The 20,875-nt window shown below is 49.7% G+C and overlaps 1 protein-coding gene and 1 non-coding gene across 2 annotated transcripts in view; both read left to right on the top strand.

The window, feature by feature from the left end:
• Positions 1-20,875, top strand: part of LOC144094123 (uncharacterized) — a 242,039-nt gene that overhangs the window by 131,711 nt on the left and 89,453 nt on the right. The window lies entirely within an intron of this gene.
• Positions 19,953-20,026, top strand: TRNAR-UCU (transfer RNA arginine (anticodon UCU)). The gene has a single exon. It is a non-coding gene; the product is annotated as a tRNA-Arg (tRNA).

The following is a 20,875-nucleotide window of genomic DNA, read 5'->3' as shown; positions in this document are numbered from 1 at the left end:
TATCTACGAATGTAATGTCGATAATGCCCAATTTAGCATATAAGGGCGTTGACCCATTAAGACTACCAGGTCATACTTCTAAGGTGGAGCCTAAGCCTCCCCTCCAATCTTTGACGCTGCAAGCAATATTTGTTATTGCTTTTTATGAGAGAGGGGGGACATGAAGGCATATGCTTAATTAGCGTAAAGCGCCCGGATTAAAAGTATTCGAGACAGCCAGAGGGATTCGATATTGTATGCGGCCTAAAATTAGTATGATGGTGATTAGTAATCGGTTTTTAAGTGGACGAAATTCCGGACAAGTTGGCTCCGTTTCCTCAAAAAGCAGATGCGAGACCTAGAACCTGTGAAACCAGCTGACAGAGTTGTGATCTTTTAGAAAAATCGCTACAGCAGTAGATAGAAAAAAAATTCAGGGGTTTTAAGCTCTACCCTTGAGTGTTTAACGCAATAGCGCTAATGGATCGCTTCAGCGGGTTCTGTTCACACACAGTCACGGTTCTTATGTCTTATTTACACATTTGTCACAATTATCAGCACACAGTTTTAACATTGTTGCCTTGTAACTATTCGACGCTGCAGTTTACGCAAATAATGTTGGTTTAATTTGTATCTCAGTAATTTATACATATCTAGTTCTCTCCCATAATCATCACAATACGAAGCCCATATTAAGCCGCCAGACAACCATAATTCCTCCCTCCTGCCCCTATTCCTAAGCCAAGCGAACGCTCATATGTGGCTTACTTAGCCTGTAGCGGGCCTGGCTGGTGACCCAGTGGTATAGTGAGCGCGAGCTCGCAAAGCGGGCCTGGCTGGTGACCCAGTGGTATAGTGAGCGCGAGCTCGCAGTAAAGCTTCTGAAAATTTTGCGTTATGTAAATGCAATTACTTTATCAAGTAAAGTCGTTCGTGGTATGCGTCGGCCTTAAATTCACGTTACAAGCTCTCTTCTCATTGTTCTCAATTATTTTCATTTCTGATATCCAAGCGTCACGTCACGTGTGACGTGGGTTTCCCGTTACAAAAACGCCGTCGAGACGACGCAAGGCTTTCCGCTGAGAGGAAGGCTTAATACAGACTGGTTAAAAAGTCTTGGTCGCTTTTTCACAAGCAAAAGACACCTAGACCTTCCCATCGTGGGAGAGATATCGAAACGCCTCCTTTATGGGCTATTGCCAAATGGTTTTGCTGCGGCTTCGACCGTGCTAGCACCCTGTGCGCCTACCAGTCCAGCGAGCGGCGACGTGTACTCCCACGATGCTCGTAAGGGCGCCGCATAATTTCAGCTACGTTTCTGCTTCTTTATTGACGTGCATGACCCCTGCACCCATTGCAGCAACTTTCTATTTTAAATTGAGAGCGCTGCGCACACCATGCAGAGGGGAATGGACAGGGTGAATAGACGCGGTTCTATGGCAACGAGAGAAACGGGGTTTACATGGCTCCGCCAGAGTCCCAGCGGGGCCGCTTTTCTTCGCGTCGACGACATGTACAGGGAACCCAAGCTGAAGTTTGAGGGGGCGACGCTAGCGCCGCAGCGGCGAACCGCGGAAAGTCGGGGTGTCGCTGGAGCAGCCGCTCTGCTGGCTCACGTCTAGACAAGAGAGGGGCCGCTGCCGCTGGTTTCCGGCCATGGCTAGCTTTGTGTGCACGTGCGACGAGCGAGTTGCGCGAGCCGCAATCTTCGCAATGACAGAAGCGGCACCACCGAAGCCAAACGGAGGTGCGAGGCACTGTGGACGGCGATTAGTGGGCCGGCTGTCTGACACCGGTCCGTAATTTTCGGCTCTACTTTCTCACTTAGAGGTTTTCCAGTCTTTTTGGCGTGTGTCCTCGACGTGCGACGATCTGGGGGTCACTGGCCGCCGGCAAAACCACGTCAAGCGACCTCCTTGGCGCTGTGCGCCGTATCAACGCCGACACGGAACATCGCCGCCAGCTGAACTCCATGCTGCACTGATGGCAGCAGCGCCAGCGGCGGGTCCAGCGGCGGGTCCAGCGGCCCCTGTAGTTGCGGCTACAGACCAGGCCCCGCCAAACAAGAGACTGCGCGACGACCAAGCCAGCAACGCGCCTCTGACCGACCATCCAGAGGACATGGACCAAACATCATTTACAGTCGTATCGTACAAGAAAAAGAGAGCTACCGGTGTTCCTGTAGTTTTCAGGCCCACTGAGGAAGGAGGAAGCCTATGGAAAGCCAACCCCAACATTGTGGCTTCGGCGGTTGTAGCATCGGCTCAAGAAAAAGTCCCCAGCCATCGCATTCACAAGGATGGGAGCCTGATGGTTACAGTATCGACGCTGCCCGCCGCCAACCGTCTGCTCACGGTAACTAAGCTGGCTGGAGTGGCTGTAGAGGCCAGAGTCCCATACTCTTACATGGCAAGCTATGGCAAAATACAAGATGTACCTGTCACCTACACAGACGAAGATCTGCAGGAATATCTACGCGACCAAGGTGTCCTCTCAGCAAGGAGGCTAATCGCCTACACTCCTGAGGATGGTGGAAAGATAAAAGCGGTACGCCGTCACACAGTTATATTGGAATTCGCAAAAAATGCGCCGCTACCAAAACGAGTAACGCTGGGGTTCTGTAGTTACCCTGTAACTGAATACGTCGGAGCAGCAACTCAGTGCTATAAATGTCAGAGGCATGGCCACATATCAAGACACTGTAACGGCCCCGTGCGCTGCAAAATATGTGCTGGCCCCCACTCGCACAAAGAATGCACTTCGAGAGCGCAACCTAAATGCGCTAACTGCGGTGGCCCACACCCTGCTTCCTATGGAGGGTGTTATAAAAAGAAAGCAGCCACAGTTGCTCGCACGGCAGAGCAAACACAAGGGAAACGCCCTAAGCGCCATGAACCACCACCTAACCCCGACGTGGTTTTCACGACTTCGGCAGCTCTTTCCGCGAATCAGTCAACACAGCGTGGCAGAGCAGCTGACAAGACCTACGCAGATGCGGTAAAAAAGAAGCGTGGGAAGTCCGTTGGTTCTTCTCCTTCATCAAAGCTACTGCAACGCACTACACAAGACCCGACAAACAGCGTCGCTTGCTCTGACCCTAGGGCGCCACAACATGACAAGAAGATCAGCGGCAGGCAGCAAACCGGAAGCTCTGAACAAGATGTCACATGCCTACTGATTCCGATGCTGTTTGCAGCCATCAAGGCTCTTATCCGTTCAAACCCCTCGTCAGGAAGACTCCCAGAAGTAGAAGCTGTCCTTGCAATGGAGCCGTTGGTGTCGGTCTCCTACGCTCCGCAGGGGCGTAGTACCACACTTCAGTAATCATGGCTTCCACAGCGAGAACTTCACCGCAGCTGACAATCCACATCTTTCGTACATGCACCATTTTCCAGTGGAACGCTCGCGGGCTACGCTCTAAACTCTCAGATTTCCGACAGCTCGTGCGAGCGTACCGCTTCCCCTTCATAGTCATATGTGAATCACGCGTCGAGGAAGCTTTCCGACTCAATGGATACTATTTCCATCATTCACAACGACCAGATAACGTCAGCAGATTGCTGATAGGCTTTCACAAGGATATCCCGGCCTCACCGGTTGATGTCCCGCCTCACAGCGACAATGAATACGTATGCGCTGTCACAGTTATTGCCGGACAACAGTACACTCTGATTGGAGTATATCTTGAGCCAGGCACGCCATTTGATGCTTTGAGACTTGAAGACTTGATAGCAAGGACGCCCTCTCCGCATAATATTTGCGGAGACTTCAATGCTCATAATGAAATTTGGGGCAGCTCACATACATGTGCCCGAGGTGCCAAGCTTGCAACACTTCTCTCCAAGCATTCAGTTCAGCCATTAAATGACGGCAGCATCACCTACCTCCGAGGCCCGACGACTACCAGCAGCATCGACGTGACATTTGTCACAAGTTCATTCGCCCGCAACTCTGGCTGGTGCACTTATTTGGAGACACGTGGAAGCGACCATTACCCAATCCTCATATCGGCTTTCCATGCGCAGAGGAACCCAAAGAAATTCCTTATAAAATCTACAGACTGGGACGCATACAAGGACGCTGTAAGCAGAGGAGTTACTGCGGCAACTCGCAATGAGGAATTAGCATCGACCATTGCGTATTGCCTGAGGGCGAGTACACAACTTATAGCTAAAAATGATAACCTACCTTCAAATGATGACACATTCCAAAGGCTTTGCGCTATACGCAGGCGAGCTGAAAGGAAAGCTCTGCGCACAAAAAGCCTCGATGACCTACGTGCATGCCGACGGGCACAACGTCACATTCGACGCTACATGGATAAACTCAGTCGGCAAAAGTGGCGTGTCTTTTGTTCTACGCTGGATGTGCGCAAACCAGTAACCAATATTTGGCGGATAGTTAGAGGTATGCGCACGCCACTTCAACAACTCCACCCCTTCGCTGCACTCTCCCTTCACGAACAAAAATCTATAAAAGAAGTCTCAGAAGAATACTGCAAGCTGCTGTCGGCAGGGTCAGGGCATTCGACACTCTCCGCAGATGGTCAAACAGGCATCCCAAAGGCGGCAGTGCCAGCGTTAGACCTGCCTTTCACAATGGAAGAACTATCCACAGCTATCGCGGAGACAAACAGGCACACGTCTCCGGGTCATGATGAGGTGACCTATGACGCCATTGCAAAGCTACCCCACACCTCCCGTCTTCGACTCCTGGAGTATTACAATTCTTCCTGGATGGCTGGTGAGGTCCCCACGGAATGGAAGCTGGCGAAAATCGTGCCCGTTTTGAAACCCTGTAAGCAGCCAACAAGCTACGCATCATTCCGGCCCATTGCCCTACTGAGCTGCGTAGGTAAGCTCATGGAGCGCATGATCTGCAAGCGCATAACTTGGTTCCGAGAGAGCCGAAATGAGTTCCCCCAAGAAATGAACGGGTTCCGTCAAAACAGGTCTGCGACTGACAATATCATCGCCCTCGTCTCATCAATTGAGGAGTACCTTCATGCTGGGTACATCCCAACAGCCGTTTTCCTAGACATCAAGGCCGCTTTTGACTCCGTCTTTCATCATGCAATTCTCGCAGCCTTTGGGAGTCTTGGCCTTGGAGGAAGGCTATACAAGTGGATTGGGCATTATTTAAAAGAACGAGAAATTATTATTACCACTCCAAACGGTCCAACACGCTTTCACGCAGTGGAGAGGGGCGTACCACAGGGAGCGGTGCTCAGCCCTCTCCTGTTCAATATTGTCCTTATTCACATAAGAAGACACCTTCCGCGAAAGGTCCGCATAACAATTTATGCTGATGATATCTGCATCTGGACCGCGTCACGTTCGCGCTATATTACCCAGCAACGTCTTCAGAGAGCACTATTGCACATTTCGATGTACCTGGCTTTCAGAGGTCTTCGTCTCTCGCCAGAAAAGAGTGTTGCTATGGCGTTTACAAGAAAAACGATGACCCGATATCCGCTGCTCCTAGGCGGACGATTGCTGCCATATGTACGATCTCAGCGATTCCTGGGTGTTGTAATCGACTATAATCTGTCATGGTCACCTCAGATCAAAAAACTCCGTGCGAGGATTACTGCAGCATCGCAAGTGTTCAGGTTCATGGCGCGAACAAGGTGGGGTAGCAACTGCCGATCAATGCTTCTGCTTGAAAAAGCCTACGTTGAAGGAACCTTGCGCTACTGTCTACCAGTGCTTCAAAGATTATCTACATCAAGCAATAAGACTCTCAATGCCGCACGGAACAACTGCCTGCGAATATGTCTTGGCCTCCCAAAGGGTTCCTCTGCATCAGGAACAGTAGCGGAGGCAGGATGTGTCCCACTAGAGGTAATTGCCGCCCAGGAAACTATGCGTACCCATCTCCGCCATGTCCTGCAAGGGAAGAAGCACTTCCTACACCGTGTCCACCTAACTCACAGCAACTCTAGCTTTGGCCAGGCAGTGCAGCTCCTGCCCCTTCCTACTATTAATCAGCCTCAGGAACTACTACCTCTGGCCTTTCCTCCATGGACACTCTCTCCTCTAAAGGTGAAGAAGTCTGTTCCAGGTCTGAATGCAAAGAGCCGCATGCCACCGGCAGCACTTCTGCAAGCTACTCTCGCCTACTTAATCGAAGAATATACGCAGCACACCCATATCTTCACCGATGGTTCAACTACTAAAGAAACTTATTCTTGTGGCCTTTATGTGCCCTCAACAGGCCATGCCCTTTCTTACCGGCTGCAGCGGAGGACCTCCTCTACAACAGCTGAGCTTCATGGCATTAAGGAAGCTGTTTCTTACATCCTGCGCCGAACCGCCGGCTGTTGGGTTATCTTCACCGATTCAAAAGCATCTCTGCAGATCCTGGCCAACCTGCTGAAGAAAACGAATCACCAGCCAGTTTCCCTGGACATTGGGTATATCCATCATTTAGCTATTGCCGCAGGCCTCTGCATAACATTTCAGTGGGTACCTGCTCACTATGGCATTATGGCTAATGAAAAAGCAGATGAAGCGGCCAGTAAGGGCCATCAACATCAGAGATACATTCGAAGTTTTCTCACGAAATCTGATGCGTCCCAAATGGCTAAAAGTTTTGCGTACGAAGAAACGTATCGGCTTTGGAGTTTGCCGACACATCAGTACCAATTTCTTCACTCAATCGACCCACATCTTAGATCAAGACTCTCACCCAGAATTCCTCGACAACTCGAAACACTTTATCACCGACTTCGTCTGAATGCTGCATATACAAATGGCCTGCGATACCGTTTTGGACAAATGAACAGTCCGCACTCTGACAACTGTCCTTCGATAGAAACTGTGGAACATATCCTGCTTGAATGCCCTGCGTATGCTAACGAGCGTGCGTACTATGAACATTGCATGCAGAAGCTCTGCCCAGTGCCCCTAACAATGGACAAAGTTTTAGGCCCCTTAGCCTGCTTCAGGCAACAGAGACTTGCAATGAACTTTCTTTTTACATATTTAAAAGACATTGGACATCTCGATAAGCCCTAAATTCACTTGCAGGTTACCTTCATGCATTCTTCTTGCAGTGAACTTCGTCAGCCCATTCGTCGGACTATGCACTCCATCATTCCATAGGTTACATCAATACTCGCCACTGCATCCTTAATACCCATTTCATGGCTGCATTTTATCTTCGTTTTTTTTTCCACCTCTTCCACGCTGCTCTCCTTCAGTCTTTATCTCCCAAATTCCCCTCCCTACGCAGAGTAGCATGCCAGCGATATTGAAACGCCGGCTAAATTCTCTGTTTCTTCATTAAAGAGTCTCTCTCTCTCACTCGAGGCACTGTTTAGTGGTGATGCTTTGATGTTTATGTCGCGCCTATGGTTGAACGCCACTCACACGGAACACCACTTTCGCGCTGCAGGTGTTAAGCAGAATTAAGTACAAACATGGTGTAAGGACTGAATTAAGTTAGAGGAGTAGCACACCTGGTTTCAAAGAGTTTAAAAGTTCACCTGCCTCACGACTCAGTGAGCGGGTTATGTTCCAGAGCATGAAGCATGTGCCATACTTGAAGAGTCTTTACAGTCAACTAGCATGCATGGCGTGTAGAAAGACATTTTTAAAGCATGAGTTTTATTTTCTCCATTGAGCGAAAACCCGTCTCTCTCACTCTGTTTGTGCGTGCGCATGCGCGTGCGTGCATGCTAGCGTGATTTTGCGCGTGTGTATGTGTGCTATCACTGGATGGCATCCATAAAAGATGCCACCGTCATCCAACACGGCAAGTCGCGGTTAAAATAATTGTTGGTCGCGCGAGGTTGCTCGGGACTACCTGGATCGCACAAATCTCACCGGTGGCAGCATCCATCCCAGGGCAGTGGCGTAGCGCTTAATTCTTGCTCCACCGAGCCAAGGGCGGTATCAGGGCTTCCAGAGATATTTATCCAGAGAAAGATCTGGGCATTAACCAATTACCTATCGCGTCATAACATCAAGGCGCGGTTCGGCGGCGACTGACTTCCCGACGTTAGCGCGCTGATCAGAAGGGCTGCGGTGGCGTTTCTGTGGCGGCTATACGTAGAGCCACGTAGAAGTAGAATTACCACCTGTTTGGCTTTCGGTTACATCACAAAGTGAGCAGGTGTGAAGGAGTAATAAGTGTCTCTGCCGACTTTTTTTTCCTCTGCTGCGAACACTTTCTTCCCAGGATGTGCAAAATTTGGTGTAGTGAGGCCGTCATAAAAAACCAAAGCATATGCACAAGGTGACCCACTCTTACTGTGAACACGCGTGCAGGCGGTCGCGCTCTTCGGGGCGACAGTGCGTCAGCCCCGCCCCGCATGAAAGTGAAGTGGCAGACGAGGCGAAGCATCACCTTTAGATCCTCTTGCGGATATGCCATTTTGCCTCGGTGTGTAGCCGTGTCGAACGCGCATGGGCACTCCGAAGAGCGCGGCCTCACACTCGCCTGTTCGCCCTAAGAGTGATTCCCCCTCTACATCGCATAGAGTAACCGAAAAATGCAGTCAGCGAGCGAGTCGCTTCATTTCACAGGGCAGATAGCACTGCATATTTCTATATATACATATATATCAGGGGAATTACCTCTATTTGCACGTTGTACGGCCGTTATTACTGACTTGAGAAACACATTTTGCATCAAATGTGCCTCCTTTTCGTTGATCTCTGTTCAACAGAGTAGACGCTACTAATCAGCTTCTCCCCTTTAATTACGTTTACTTTGCGGAAGTGCTCTTCACTCTGAGCGATCTTCTTGAAGCTGTAATACATCTGGCACATCGCGAGAGCGCGTGCTTGGGTGGATCGATTCCAGGCCACCGTGCAGGGTGGAGACAACCTCAACGGTACCGCCTTATTGAATCACATGGGTTCAGCTGCGCCAGCTTTCGTAAGTACGCCGTTCATGCTGTCGTCGCGCTTCAGATTGCTTTTTTGACTTGAACAGTCTTTTTCATCAGTGTCGCACTGCGCATCATCTTACCCAGAATAGCCGTTTTAACATCCGAGGGTCGAAAGCGTAGCTGCGCGACTTAATTTTAGGGCACTGAGTTGTCGAGGCTGAACATTTAGTGCGCCGTCTGTTGGTTTGAAGAACGCGCTATTATTTTAAAGATCCGTTGCCCAGCAGCTGCTTCCGCTCCGTGCGAGTGTAGGATGCCTCGATGTGTGCATCTCGATGGCATCGAGGCACGCTATTCGAGTGGAAGAAATTTTATTCTTTTGTTTTCTACGTGTTTTTTTGTTTTTAAATCCTACGCTTTGATAGCCGCGCGTCGTCAGCCGCTGGCGCGGTACTGTTGGTTTCGCTTTCGTCGGTGGACTGACTCCGTCTGTTCTCCTCGAAAAGACTGATACCTGTATGCTTTTTAATATTTCAAATGGTAGCTGCGAGTTTCTCGCCTGTTTATTGCTCACAGGGGCGCAATTACATTCGTTTACAGGCGGGCGCTGGTATATAAAAACGATGCCACCGCATACCAATGTTGCCACTCCACCTGTGTTTTCTGTCTCGAGGCCCAGGAAACGATCGCCCCTCGTTGGCGATAGGATAAAGAATTACTGCAATTTTTTCACTCGTTTCAATTTTCTGACGGGCGCATAAAAACCTAGTTCTCTTGCGTGCGCTCATATGCTGAGTTCGCTTGCGCCGTGGACATGCGCACCGGTTGCTCTGCTGCGATTCCTCTGTTCGTGAAACTTATTTCTGCATATATTTTTTCATTTTTTTTTCAAGCCCATCTGTACTCACTAATAAACCATCCATTAAACCTGCACACAAAAAAGAGAATTGGCGGTCATTAAATAACTGCAGTTATTCCTTTCTTCAAAATTTAAACCCGAAATAAAAGTAACAGACTTTTGAGAAGTCATGCTTTGTTAAAAAGAATCGACCAGGAAAGGCTTAGTTTGAAAAAACTGCAATATTTCACGATGCCTATGGATGCAATTCCTATTTTGCATGCAAAATTGGGTGGCCACCTGTTAAGCTTTTAGAAAAATAACTGCTACCTAAATATTGAGCTTCATAACTTCACAACACGAGTACATTGAGGCCGACATTCATCACTTACTGTGGTACTGCCCAGCTCTCAAGCCTACAAGTATCCGGCACCTGGTGGTAGCAGGTCTTCACCAAGCAACCCTGCTTCATACATTGCCTGGACGCAGGGACCATACCATCGTTCTCTACTGGACTTCATCAAATCAGCTAACATTATTCCATTCATTTATTCTCTACTACATCATTCATCACACCTTCGCCCATCATTGATGCCCTGGGGCAATAAATTTCGCTTAAAAATAAAATAACTGCTCCAGCTTCATTACTGCCCCGAGTCCCGGGAAAAGCGAAAACAACGCAGGCTTTTACGCGTTGACTAGGTTCCATTGACGCACAATCAGCCCATCATGATGGCTCGGCGGGTTTGCCAAGCTCGTGAATCATGCGGTCGAACACTCTCAAAAATGTAGAACCACCAGCGAGTCACTGTGCCTAGAAAAACGCAAGCTCAGCTGATCGCTCCGAGTAACTGCGACCACCCGCCGTGATTCAAAATCGTGTCGCAACGAGAAAGAGGCGGCTTGGGGGCGGTCAAAGGATGGCACCAGCCTGAACGGCGGCGCTGGCATCGAGTCACCCTGGCGCGTGCATGCACAAGTAAGCAAGCAAGAATGCACGCGATCAAGAAAGCGTGGCGAAACCAGCGCCCGCAGCGGTCAACGTTCGAGTTTTTCCTTACTTTTCTTCCAAAGATGGCGCTGCACAACAGGCCCCGTAGCGCCACTCGGCGATGCTTTGGCAGCCTATACAAGTGCTTTTACTTGTGTCCACCGCTCCCACATTGCCCCGAGTCCACCCTTGCTGTAGTCTGCAACCATGTGTTGCAAGCGCAAGCTGTCTAGTCTAACGAAGTACAAGTAAATAGAAAAAGAAATTAATCTGCAGATATAAACTGCGGAATTCGCTGACTAAGAAAAACGTGCAAAATGGCTCCCGCAGGGAATATAATGTGGTTCATGAGATGAAAAATCATCAATCGCGATCTTGGCCCAGATATATGAAATAACTGTTTTCTGAGCCCTTTTATTCCCGTTGTGCTTTCAAGCTGCGCTTTCGCTATTTACCCACGATATATAACTTTAGTACACGATCTTTCAGCTTTTTTAGTTTCTCATTTGAGTAGTTCTTCGATGCAACAGCAGAAAGAAGGCTTAACAGAAGAGGGCAGCCGTCAAGCGTTGTCGAGCCGAATGAATAATAATAATTCGTTTTTTGGGGAAAGGAAATGGCGCAGTATCTGTCTCATATATCGCTGGACACCTGAACCGCGCCGTAAGGGAAGGAATAAAGGAGGGACTGAAAGAAGGAAGGAATAGGTGCCGTAGTGGAGGGCTCGGGAATAATTTCGATCACCTGGAGATCTTTAACGTGCACTGACATCGCACAGCACACGGGGGCGTTAGCGTTTTTCCTCCATAAAAGCGCAGCCGCCGCGGTCGGGTTCGAACCCGGGAACTCCGGATCAGTAGTCGAGCGTCCTAACCACTGAGCCACCGCGGCGGGTAGGCGCATAGCAAATTGCGAGAATCCTGACATTGTGTCGGCAGCAAAGTGGCTGCTGCAGAATCGTGGATAATACAAAAATAAGAAGAGGGGTGCACTGAAAGAAAGAGTGACAAAACAAAAGAACGGTGCCGCTAGGCCCCAGAACGGCCCCACGGGTGGCCTGCTATGTTTACCAGAGAAGTCTGACAAGGGGGGCACGTCGCCGCCGTCATCGCTGCCGTCAAGCCCCGTGTGTGTATGTGTGTGTGTGTGTGTGTGTGTGTGTGTGTGTGTGTGTGTGTGTGTGTGTGTGTGTGTGTGTGTGTGTGTGTGTGTGTGTGTGTGTGTGTGTGTGTGTGTGTGTGTGTGTGTGTGTGTGTGTGTGTGTGTGTGTGTGTGTGTGTGTGTGTGCACGCGTAGCTAAACAGCGCTGACCATGAGCAGCAGTGGCAGTGCGTGCGAACGGCCCATTCTTGGCGGCGCTTAGTATTCAGTTCGTTTACCTTCGCAAACACGGGGTCCCGAGAGGCGCACACACTTCGCGCGACTCTTTTTCACTTTCAGGGGCGCGCTGTTATTCCCGAACACTCGACCTGCCTGCCTTCCTCCGCCACCTCGCGCCCCTGCTTCCAACACTTTCACCCCGTCTTACCATCTCGTCTCGCACTTCGCCCGGAGTTCCTTCTCGTAGTCCTCCTCCTTTTCACACACACACACACACACCCTCTCACCCTCTTTCTCTTCCTTTCCCTCTTGTAACTAGGCCTCGCAAGGTGCTACGCATGTGCCCTGTGTTGTTACGTTGCAGCTCCCTTCAGCAGCACGCGGAAAGAGGACAGGAAGTGCGGAGCTGCTCTGTCTGTCGGTTTGGCGAGAAGTGCTGGCGCTTCTCTTTAGTGCCCACTCCCCTGTTCCTCCCTCACCTTTCCGCACCCCTCGTCCGGCAGGATGGCCTCTCGACGAACCTCCCAAGAAGCATTAGTCCAGCACCCTTCGAGGCGACCAACGGAATGCTCGTGTCGGGGTTGGGTAAACTGCGCAATACAAACAGGCGTGGCTGCTCAAAGTCTCGGACTGTTTCAACAAGAGATGCTTCCTTGCTTCCGCTTCAGGAGCGTCATGTCCCGAATGCCTCCTTGTAACGTAATTTGGGAGTTCTACTGAAGAGACTGAGGCGGAAGTTTACCGCGCCTCGGCGTCGGTTGCTCTTATACGCGACACATACTGTTTTAAAAGAGCGTTTGCGAAGAGCACGCGCATTTTCCGGTTGCATCACGGATAGCTGGCATTAGGGAGCGAATAAAATGGTTTCGGTGCTCGTCTACAAATGTCTGCTACTTTGTTTTCTTTAAGCCAATTAATTTTAATGCAGCACAATCCGCATCTTCAGGACAGAAAACGATTAACATGGGGCCCCTTCTTACCTGCTCCAGATTTCACGCTAATGGTAAAAGGGCTGCTAATGACGAAGCGGATTCCAAATGCAGGCTGGCGGCCTGTATACTGCTACATCTCATCCGGAATTTGACTCTCGAGCATTGAATAGCCGCTAGGCTTTGTGTTATGCTGATAGATCGGGTTTAATTGTAAAGTATTAAAATAACGCAGAAAGAGATGGGGAAGGAGGTGATGGAACTTTCAAGAAAAAAATGCGCTCTTCAACTCGGCTGCGATTCGGTTGGCCGCACTGAGTTTGGAGGAGGGACAAGCTACGAAAATACTGAGAAGTGCTAGTCTCACAGGTACAGTTCGTGTGCAGAAGAGGATAGATAAAGGGAGTAAAAACATTTCTCCAGACCATTGAGAGTTAGATACTGCCAAATAACTCGAGCAGCATAAAAGAAAGCCGGCCGAGGAGAATGTTGTCTGTTCTAAACTTGAAGGTGTTACTCTGCCTTCAACGCTTAAGCTCCACAAAGGAGCAACGAAAAAGGAACAGTCATTGTTGTGTAGGAATCTGCGGGACCACCGTCAGCCGCATACCGATGCAGGCGAAGTTGCGCCAACACGTGCTTGGAGCAATGCTCTGGGACTTTTCCCTCGGCCATTTGTCACTTTTGTCACGTCCACATAGTTCCGTATGGTTGCAAGAAATCTGTCAGTCGTTGCCAACCTGGTGACCTTCATTGTGGCGTCCCGTCGATTCCTTTAACTGCAGAAGCAGTGCCAGTGGCACTTAGGGGAAATGCTGGCGACGTCAGTGGGCAGACTTTGTGAAAGAAGCCAGCACGCTCCAAAAGCACCAACCATCAGGCACCTCCCATCCGCATCCCTCTTTCCAGGAGGCTGCTAACTCACCCGCCGCCACCCTAATCATCGATCCACCAAGACTACAATCAAGAACTTTCCGGCGCCAACCAATGTACGGTCACCCTCCACAAGACCCCAACACAGGGATGTTGACTCCTCTGGAGCATCCATCGCAGGGAGCGCCCTCCGGTGGGTGCACATCCGTGTCCAGAAGCTAATAAACGCATCTCCCACTTAAGGGGCAGCATTTCCCGCACCTCCTATAGCAACTTCCGCACATAATGCGGAAGACCTGCCTTTTATTAAACAGCGTGCGCTAACCGGACGTACACAGGAAACTTGGAGACAGAGGAAAGAAGCGCAACTTCCTACCTTTTACGCCCGTGAAGCGATGGACTAGTGGTAACTGCGACAGGTGTTCGTTGTTTCTCTTCCTCGAGGTTTTCGCCGTTGGCGTTGGTGCCCGAAAGCCCACCGCCTGGCAGCTATGGTTAAAACTAACCTTCGGGCGCCCACTTGCGAAAATGCGAGTTCATCATATTACAAACGCTGGATAACTCGTGTTAAAAAAGCATAGCCATCGTGTTATTTTTCGCATTGCTCATCTAGGGAAACTTTTTATCGTAGCTATTAAGTTCCTTCGCTCCCTATCTCTCTCTCTCACACACTAAAAAAAATGTGACCACTGCGTCGACGATTCATCCCCACACCATTGGATCAGTAGCTGGACACCAAAGGCAGTGAGTCACCGTGGCGAGTAGAATAAGAAATACAGGCAATTCATGGGCCGATCAGACGGCAGTGCGGAAGCACGGCTCGTTGCCTCTGCAAAGATCGCCACACATGGTTTATTACATTGTTTGGCTTCGTTACTCTTTGCTGTAGCTCTTTGGAACTTCAGAAAGGGCAGAATCTCCTCCGAGGCGGCCAGGACCCCGTCTCACGGCAATCTCGACAACAAAATTAGCATGCTTTGGACCCCAGCACTCGCGTCCATCCTCGGCAACGAGGCGGCTTTATGGTTAGTCCGAGCTCTCTACTTTGGAGTGACTGTGGAGCCGCCCGACTGCGGGAGCATGGATCAGCGGCTGCAGACTTCGGTTAAAAATTGTAGAGTAGGAAGGAGACTGGTGCCACCACCGGACCGTAGCTAGGCAGAGAGGCTGTCAATTGGCGATGTCTGCAGGCCGGAAATTTTGTAATCCTGGTTTTGGTCTACCATACCCAAACCGAAGATAGAGACGATGACAAATGTCGGACTTGTGGGCTGAGAGGGACCCTCGAGCACGTAATTTGAGAATGCCCTGGCTCCCCAGGCGTCAGGGAAAATGCCACGAGTGCAGATGCTTGCTGCGAAGCGAGGTCCCGACTAAACAGCTACGCGCAATCCACATGGCGGCCGAAGCCGCGAAGACGCACTGAGTCTTTGCCAATCTTGTCGCGAAGGCCCCCCCCGGCCCCCTTCTCCGGAGCCTGCGTGGTGGTGGCGGGGAGAAGGTGGGCCTCCTATATTTGTGGAACAATAATGTTTTCAATCAATCAATCAATCAATCAATCAATCAATCAATCAATCAATCAATCAATCAATCAATCAATCAATCAATCAATCAATCAATCTCCTTGCTTTCATTTAAGCGCATGACGCGGCGCACGGGACGAGGGGCGCGCGGCCCGCACACGCGTAGTAGCGTCGGCTGTGTTTCGCCCACTCCACTGTTCTTCCCGGTGCCGCGCGAGCGTGTTCCTTCGGCAATCGGTGCTGTGCCCACGTAAAGGTGCTCTTTTCCTGCTCTCACAACATGTGCTGTGAAGGCTTCCCCACCGCGTATAGGTACGGCAGTCTTCCTTTGTCGCACTTACTGTTGCATCAAGTTGTTAACCGCATCGTATTCCTTGCATATGTGGAGGACCCTTTTCTGCGCATCGTTCATCAGTTCCGCATCGTTCATCAGTTACCCTGGCAGATGTTCGTTGTATCCACGGATGGTCATGCCAACGGTGGAACATATGGTCATTTTCTTGAAATTCTCCAAGCAACCAGTTTTTTTATCTACCACATCCTTAATGGAATATTTAACAAGCCACACCACAAAAGAGCTTTAAAAAGATCTTGATGATATAGCCTTGCCAGTAGCGGTGTACAAGCTATTATGCCTTTTTGGATCGGAGAAAAATATGTTGAAACGTACAAAATATTGTCTGTACAGCCTGCTGGCAAAACTCTGTTTATTAAATTGCCTCTAGGGCTCTGTGTTCGGCCAGTAAAGACATAAATGGCGGAGAAATGATTTTTCGTTCCATAGGGTGTCAGTTGCCTTTCATGTGGAAATCTGGAGACTATCGATCATGTATTTATAGATTCTTTGAATGGGCCTTTCGGAAGGTCTTACGGCGAATCTACCAGAAAGAATTTTCCTCATTATCCCGAAGGAATTCCGTTTTTCGCAATTGAGATTTACGATGGCGTTCCTTGTAATACGCTATTGCTGTTGAGTTTACACAGCAAGCGGAAACGCCATTGGCTGTTTGCCAACCTGGTGTTCACGTCAGAGATATTCGCCAGTATTTTCTTAATTCGGTTCACCATATCATAAAGGAACAATCTTGACCCATTTCAAGCGATATCACTTAACTGTACACCGGCTGACGTGTCCGATGCCTGCCGTCAGCATTTTTGAACTAAAGCCAATAAAAAATAAAGCTATAGTGCCTCGGTGGAATGCGTGCTCGGTTCATAACCCTGATTTTGTGTGTTCGACTCTTGTTGTCTGCAAGTTTATTTCTGTTCCGTTTCTGTTTCTTTGATCGCTGCTCGACGGCCTCAGTCGACGGACACCTATCCCCGACATGGTCCATCTAATGCTCACATATTAATAAATGCCGTAACCAATAGAGGTAGAGACAACGCGTACCTAATGCGATATCTTATTGCCAAGGTCAATATCATCACAACAGCCGGTCGCTCTTTGTTCCTTCAGCTACAAAGAGCTACCTCCGATTTTCTCGAGTGTAGGCAAGCGGAGATGATTATCTGCACAGAAGCAGCAGAATGAATACGATGAGATCGTTTCGGTTTTTGGAGCGAGGAAGGGAGTGACGGTACTTCTTTCGCAGAACTACATCGAAGACAGAAACGATAGAAACAATCTTGAACGCCATCAGAGAGACGAGGCGATGGACGAGACAGGCAGCATCGCAGCACCCTCAGTTGGCGCACTGCGATCGGTGCGATCAATCTTGCTGCCACTGGTTACGCCAGCAGCCAGGAAAGACGTGCAATTGTCTTCAAGTGAAAGCGACTCCACACCTCCTCTATCTATACAGGGCTAAGGCTACAGAGACCATACACTAGGGTAGAGCACTCTTCTTCCACCTTTCTTGCTCCCCTCTACTTCGATTCTCTTGGCAGTTGATTTATCCATCCTTTCGTTTCACTGTCTCTCTCTTCGGCCACGCCAGCCGCCTTCTGCTGGTCCAGTGCTGCATTGTATCTCACTGACACGTCCGGTTCTTTTTGTTCTTTTTCGATTCTTTCAACCTCGGCTATTCCCATTACTCGGCCGTCGACTCCTACACAGTGGGGGCCGAACTAACGTTGAAGAGCTGGAGCTAGGTTTCACAGACGCCCGCAGTAGGCAAGCTCCGTGTGTCTCCTCCTCCTCCTCCTCCTCCTCCTCCTCCTCCTCCTCGACACCTCAGCCCGCTGCCAGAGTTGTCTCCGCTCTTGCTGCTTGGTGGACAGTTAGTGCGCCGTAGAGAATTGGAAGAGCCTGGAGGACAAAGCTGCCGGATCTCCTTGAAATAGCCCCGATATTCATTCGTGCACTGAGTTCAACTTAATGACCGAAATAGGAAACGCAGAGATGAAAGTGTGACTGTGAGGAGTAAAGTATTTTCCTGTATTCTTTTCTTTCCTACACGAAGTGAAAAAAGGAAACAAAAAGTATATCCAAATGCTGCAGTGCTGCACTGGAGTGTGTGGCCAGCTGCGGGAAGGAGCGCAAGATCGATGCTCCTTAATGCGCACAAGGCAGCAGTCAACATAATATAAAATGATAGCCTCCACGAACGGTGGCTGAAACCCTGTGAAATGAATTTTTTTTTTATCAGTGGGCACTTTTTAAGACTTTTGAGCGCCTCTGCCGAGGGAATTATTTTATAGGGATCCACAGAGGTATAGGTCTCAAAGGGAGTGCTTCCTGCCTAGCCTGCCGATTACAGTTTGTAAAAATGGTAAATTGTGAAGTTTAACGTGCAGAAACAGCACATGGGCTATGAGGGACGCCGTAGTGCGGGGCTGCGGATTAATTTAGACCACCCGAAGTTCCTTAACGTACCCTGGCATCGCACGGAACACGGTAGTTATTTGCGTTTCGCCTGCACCGAAACGCGGGCACAGCGGGCAAGACCGGCCATCACGTGGGTACCGCAGTCGAATACAATTTCGGACTGCCTGTTTTTATCTTTTTCGGATAAGCGACTTGCACTCAGCGTTCAACAGCTTGATTAAACCTGTCGCCACTGAAGCGTTGCAGCAAAAAGAAAAGAAAGAACAAATTCAGAATAAAGAAACAAAAAAAGAAAAGCAATTCTGAACTTGGGTGTGGATTAACAAATGACAGGAAGGCTGCATTACTTAAAAGATTAATACGTTTGACGAAGCCAATGCGAGGAATTAGAAATGTTAAAAACCAACCAGGAATTCGTTGAATGAAAAAAAGCAGCGTCTTTAGATTAAAACATCGCTCTTTTTAGGACGCCGCTAGCTCTTTTGCCAGATGTTAGTTGAAGCGTGTAATTGATTTTGTGCAGAAGATCGCCTGCCTTCCCCCTTTCCTTCCACTCCTGTCCTCACATGTATGATATTTTTTTTTTCTCGCAAGCAGTAGGGAAAGAAACGAAACGATAAATGGCTGACACCTGCGTGCGCATTAAATGAGAACGAAAACGCTTGTTGCGAAGATTCTTGTGAAGACGGATTATTTTTTTTTACAGTTTCTGCGTCCTGGAGCAAAGGCTGCCGCACTTTGGGAACCGTGTGCCGCAGTGGAACGGGCCGCGAGGGAAAAGGCCGCAAGCGTCGGCTTGAGGTCGCCAGTTCCCAGTAAACGCGCGCGTTCGATTCAGTGATGAAATAATAGTGAAGACCTTGCCTGCCATTCCCATCAGCCTTCAGCAACGGAATAAAAACTTGAGGGGAAACTTGAGCTCCGCCTTAAGATTATGAAGCGATAGTGTTAATTTTTCCGTTCATTGACCTGGGGCCCACTTAACGTATCACATCACCTATGTTCTGTCTGTATGGCCATATAGGCAATCTGCTAACTGCCTACTTTACTTCATGGATCGCTGGGAGTCCTCGTACCACTCTTGGAGCAGTGGTGCACCTGGGCCCTGTGGTGCAGCGGTTAAGCGATGCGTCAGTCCTCAGCAAGTTGCTGCATCAAATACAGCCACCGGCGGGCTTGTGAGACCCCGAGCAACCTCTAGCGACCAATCATTAATATACCTGATTCCGGCCGCTGTGGGAACTTTGCTCGCAATCGATAAGCATTGTACTTTGACATTCTGTCTTTACCTCTGAATCTGCTGTGACCTTGGTTTTTCACGTTTTTCTGCGTTTGTTGTTTTTACTTCCCTGTTTTTCTCTTTAAATTTGGTTTTTGTTTTTGAGTGTTTAGTTCCTTTTCTTTTCTTCTGCATTGGCTTTAAGCCCGGTAAAGCGTTGCTGGTCCGGGCTACCTCTCTCATTCAGTTATTTTTTGCATTTCTGAGGGAACCAATAGAAAAGTAAAAAAGGGTGGGAAGGCTGTGATGACGTCAGAAGGTCACGTGATCTAGGTGGTAGGACGGTCACCAGCTTTTTCACTCACGGCGCCGACAACGCCAGCGCCAGATTTTCTCCAGAACGGTAGCCTTAACGCTTCGCGTTAAAACTGCTGCGCGCGGTATGGTTTAAAACGCAGTGGACGATATGCATAAAACGAAAAGTTATTAAAAGGTGTAAAGTTGGTCGCAACGAAAGAAGTTAAGAGGGTACCCTCGGAGAAAGAGGACACATTGGTGCCATATAGTGAAACGAGGGAGGGAGGGGGGAGCAGATAGGTAGGCACTCACTTCTTTCATCCGCGTCGCTTCCCGTTTCCTCGGTGGTGAACTACCTCAGGCGTGGAGGCCACGCCACAGCAAGCTCAGTCGGTAGAGCATGAGACTTCTAATCTCAAGGTCGTGGGTTTGAGCCCCACGTTGGGCGCCATTGCCGAAATAAGGGGTCCAGTCTTCCGCTCCGCGCTGCCACTCCGCGGATGCAGCATCTTCAATTGCTAACTTTGGAGGGGTTCGTGCTCAAGGGAACAAAGGGAGGGAAGACATTGCGTGATCACTGGTATGCTATTTATTACATTTGAAAATAATACACATATCGGACCAGCTACACACAAAATACCAACGTGGCATTCCTCGAAAGTAGAAGGCTTCGTAAGGAGGGATTCCGACTTACCGGCTGGGGCAGGGGCGCGATTTCGGAGGTATCGGTGGCGAACGTTTGTGTGTGCCGAAAATGGCCGCCGGGTTTTGCCGTGCGCGCCGCATTCTCGGGGCAAAGCCATCCCCGAGCATTTGCTGGGGAAGGTGCCGAGAGCGCGCGTTTGCTGCGTTGACTTCGCAACCTGGAACCGGAAGTACAGCGGCAAGGCACGCCGGATCTCCGTGCCTGCCGCGGACGATGACGAGAGCGTGGGAGAGAGAGGACAACTTTATTTGCCACTTGAGGGTTGGGAGTTAGGGCAGGTCGGTTGAGTGTGGCCCCCAGGTGGGGCCCCCAGGTGGGGGCGACGTCTTGAGCCCACGAGACGATATCAAGTTGTGTCTTTTTGTCAAGCATCCATTGCGTAGATGGCCCCTGAAGGTACTTTCAGTCGTGAAAAGCATCGCCCAGCGGCCCCAAGCACCACTGGGCGATGTCGTCCGCGAATAGAGAGATGTACACACGGTGCATGTTGCCTGTGGGAACATAGCCCGGCGCCCCAATATCGCCATAAAAACGGACGCCACACCGACCCCTGTGGCACAGAGGTACACGGGACGAGGCTAACGGAGAGCG

Source organism: Amblyomma americanum, chromosome 6 (assembly GCF_052857255.1).
Source record: "Amblyomma americanum isolate KBUSLIRL-KWMA chromosome 6, ASM5285725v1, whole genome shotgun sequence".
Lineage (NCBI taxonomy): Eukaryota > Metazoa > Arthropoda > Arachnida > Ixodida > Ixodidae > Amblyomma > Amblyomma americanum.
The sequence above is the reverse complement of the archived record's forward strand: the minus strand, read 5'-3'. Positions and strand labels throughout refer to the sequence as shown.